Below are 4744 nucleotides of genomic sequence, written 5' to 3'. Positions count from 1 at the left end.
TTTCATATCTGTAAAACTGCATATTTGTTGCACATCTGTTGTGCATTTGTATGTGTGTGTGTGTGAACATGTGTGTGTATGTGTGTGTGTGTGTGAGTGTGTGTTCATATGTGTGTGTGTGTTCACATCTATTTGCTTATTTGTTTATTTGTTACTGTTATTGCCACTGTTTGTTTGTTTTTTCTTACTTATTTTTCTACATTCAAAAAAATCTTTATCTATCTGCTTATAAATTCTTATTCTAATTCCATTTCTTTTAAAATTTTCTTTCTTTCTTTCTTTATTCATTTATCTACTTCTTCATTAACTTAATGATGTATCTACTCATTTGTTTAAGTACCCCCCCACCCCCAACACCCCTCCCCCCACCACCACCCCCCCACCACCCCTCAAGGACTGACTAAGTATGCTGGGTTATGCTGCTGGTCTGTCATCCTGAACTAGAACTGAACTCTGTTCTTCCATTAAAAACTCTTAAAACATCAAAAATATAAAATAAAGACAGATGGGAAACATGGTGTCAGTTTCAGTTTTAGTTTCACTGCCCTAAAAACCGTGGAAACTCTTGCCAACTCTGTGTGATTTAAAAACAAAAAAACAAAAAAAAACCCATAATTGAAGACATATTCATTTTCAATCTTTAAAAAGCAATCCCTAGGCTATTTTACAGACTGTGTGTATGAGAATGGTGTCTGAGATAGAGGTGCCAGTGCATGAAATGTGTGAGTGGAGTGTGTGCAACGCACCAAGTTGCATCGTGCAATTTTGAACGCTATATTAAAAAAAAAACTTTTTTTTTCTTTTAATCCATATTATCACTATTTAAGATTGATTGTCATTTCACCAAGTTAATGTGAGGGCAAATGTCAAGACAAAATCTTGATTGCTATTTCACGGAGTTTATGAGAAGGCGAACATCAGGGACAAAATGTTCTAACCTTCTGCTCACTTTACCATGGTTTTCAAGCTTGGACATTAATTTTTCCAACAAAATCCTCAAGCTCTTGTCACACAACACCACAGAGAAACTGACATGCTGTCAAGATGGCCGATGAAGAGCTGCAGTGAGGATATTTCAATGCTTTTTTTAATTTTTTTTTTAATTCATTTCTTTTGTAAGTCAATTTTAATAAAATTATTATTTATTTATTTATTTATTTATTTATGTACACTTATAGTTGACTTCACCAAGTTTTTGCGCCTTATACATATTATTATTAGTAGTAGTAGTCTTTTTTTCTTTTAAAAAAAAAAAAATTATTTATCTATTATTTATTCACCTTTTTTCTTTTTTTTTATCTATTATTTATTCATTATTTATTCACCTTTTTTTTTTATTCACTTGTTTTTTTCTTGTTTTTTTCTCAAGGCCTGACTAAGCGCGTTGGGTTGGTGTAGCGTATATGGATTTGTCCGAACGCAGTGACACCTCCTTCAGCTACTGAAACTGAAACTGTAAGTCATCCATTCAAAAATGTTCTCAAGTTGAAATTATCTGATTTCAGTGAACATTCCTTAGTATATATAAAAAAGATGTAAACAGAGTGGAAAACTGAAAAACCATGAGTACTAATCACAAGCACAAGTGTAATGCAATTTTGCAATGTAATGTAATGCAAGTTCATCAGTGACAAACCCTTGACCATAAACATATAATATGTTAATGCACTTTAACTGTTGTTCATGAACATTATAAAATTCTAAGTGATAAGGCATTTACACAAAGCATTCTGTGAATAAAACACAGTGGCCTCCTTTGCCTCCATTCAATAACACGTTTTTTTCTCGCAAACTGTCAATACGATCCACATCCAGATTTCAAAACCCAGTTGCCAATGGCGCTTTCTGGCTGGTGTCATCTTGTATCAGGGTGTTAAAGATGACCGAGCTGGACATTTTTGTTGTGTGGTGCTGTCGTTGAGATCAATGATTTTGGGAAGGATGCAACCTACCAGAACCATGTGTGCAAAATGAATAGCATACAAACACGCTAACCATCTCCAAGGACATTGCTTTAAGCAACAAAACGACCTCTCGGGTTCATGTTAACAGTGCAAGGGCTTCGTACTGAATGTAAAACAGACTTTCAATGCTTGGAGTTACTTTTTGGGGGGGTAAAATCAATGTTTCGGAGGAGTGAGATTCATTCTCCCCTTCCCCCCCAAAAAATATTTCTCATATTATATTCAGACTGATGTCCCATTACACCATGACAGAATTTTGCTGCTCCTGAAAAATGTATACATCAAGGTATGCAACCTCCATTCACCTAAAAATGATAAAATGACTTCAGTTCAATAAACCAATGCCTAAAATTGTCAGATAAAAGTGCTGGTTTTGTGAGGGACAAATAAAAAATTATGAAGTAAAAAAAACAAAAAAACTACTAAAATGTCTGTGGAAATGTTTATTGCTTCCTTTGCCCTTCACAAAAGTGCTTTATCACTGTGACTGGAATGTGTGCAAAGAAGAGAGAATTCTTCTTTTTTTTTTCTTTGTTGAATTAAAGCCAAATTTTGTGTCGGCAAACTACTTCCAGAGAAAAAGATTTTTTAACATTTACCAGACAGAAACACATACATACACACACACACACACACACACACACACACAAGCACACAAGCAAAACAGGGTTATTACACAGACTAGCGTTGTTTACACATGTCAGCCAAAAACTGAGAGCAATGAGGAAGCAACAGTGGAAAATGAAATACAGCATAAACAAAAAAGAACCCCCCTCGCCCCCCCACCCCACCCCCCCCCCCCCCCCCCCAAAAAAAAAAAAATCAAACAAACAACAAAACATTTAAAAAAAAAACCCTCCAGAAATCTCTGCAAACGTTATGTCATTTTGTTATGTACATTACTACACAATGACCCAGACATTCTGCTCTGATTTATCCAAATCATTCACACATTTCAAACAACATGTGGTCAACGTTCACGCAAACAGCAATCACAAAATATGCATGCAGTAGGGAGGGGGGCTGGGGAGAGTAGGGGAGGGGGAACGAATGAGAAAACACAAACATGACGAGAAAGACATCAGTCATCATACCTCACGGAGTTCTAAAGACTGACTTTTTGCTGGTCTCTTTCCATTATATCGTCAATGTCTTCATCCAGACACATGCGTCAACACACACTTGAACTGTAAAACAACCATCCTGTCACCGCACACCGAGTCCAGATTCCCTGATGCATCATGTTCCATGACTTTTCAGCAAACCGTCTTCCACCTTCTCACTCTGTACGGCATGGCATCTTTCCATCACAAACGGTTCATCTAGTTTCAAAAACTGCATCTCGCCTTTGATTGTGGCACAGACTTTCTTGTGAAACACGTCAAGGAATATTCAGACTTCGACCGTACAACCACTGAACAGACTGACTCTGACGGCGGGATGGATATTCAACTCTCCTGACGAGATGTACACATGCTTGATCTTCACAGAACCAGCGTTAATTAATTAAAACAGTCTGATTTTCAAACACCAGCGGGTTCACAAATACTGACACAGTGACACTCACATTTCACACAGATATCATCATCACTTTCAAACCATTTTCAAGCTGATCTCACAAAAGTCCACTTCACTTGTGGATGGTATGTGTAAAAATGAATTAAAAAAAGTTCAAGATGCCACAGCCTTATAACAGCTAATGGGGAAGTGTCTTGGGTTTGGCACGGGAAGGTAGAGTCTAATCCCCCACTTCCACTATTCCTACCTTGCCTGACAGAAGTCAGGTACCGATTCACACCTGGCTGGAGTGAGGAAAATCAGGACTAAAATGCCTTTTCCAAGGACAAAACACCATTCTGAAACGGCACCTAGAGCTCTGATCTTGCCATGGCGCTCCACTAAAGTACATCAACACACTCAAAATTTCCAAAGAACAAAACAGCTGTCATCAATACCATTATACGAGTCACATTAAAAAAAAACAACTAAAAAAAAACCTGTCATTGATATCAACACTGTCATAATAAAGCGTAGTTCTCTGGAGCAGGACTTTCTGTCCAAGGATCAGGTGATAAAGCAATACAACACAGACACAAACTGAACAACTGAACGATTCTCATGAGCTGTAACCCCCCCCCCCAAGCAGCCTCTCACTGTAACAATGAATGGTTTTGGAATAATTTGCTTCAAACTGTAATTCCAAAACCGTGCCACCATATCAAGCCTTTTTTCCTGGAGATGCTACAGCCACTTTCAAATTATTCAGAAGAAAAAAACCCAAAGTGTCACTGAAAACACAGCCAATCAAAATACCTGGTGTAATATTTGCCTCAACGAAAGAGCAGCACAACAGATTTGGAATTAAAGGGATTTAACAGATGGAAAGGAGTTGGGAGGGGTGCGGGGGTGGGGGGTTAGGTTGGGGGGAGGTTAGAAATGGTCAGGGAAAACAATTCACACCACGTGTTACTGGTTTTGTTTGTTCCAGTGAGCCAGGGTAAAAAAAAAAAAAAAAAAAAAAAAAAAATCACACAACATGTCACTGGTTGTTAGTTCCAGTAAACCATTGTCAGCTGAATCAGCACGCAGCCAGAACCTGACTAGCTGCTCGAGCTAAGGTGCTATCACTGCTCTCCTCCGCTTCCTTAGCATGAAGAAGGATCTGCAACACGGCTCGAGCCAAACCACCAAACACACTTTCAATCCCTCAACTGTAACACGTTCTTACCTTGCCCAACTGAAGTCAGGTACCCATTCACACCTGGCTGGAGTGAGGAAAA

This window comes from Babylonia areolata, chromosome 22 (assembly GCF_041734735.1).
Source record: "Babylonia areolata isolate BAREFJ2019XMU chromosome 22, ASM4173473v1, whole genome shotgun sequence".
NCBI lineage: Eukaryota > Metazoa > Mollusca > Gastropoda > Neogastropoda > Buccinidae > Babylonia > Babylonia areolata.
This window is presented reverse-complemented; position numbering follows the sequence as displayed.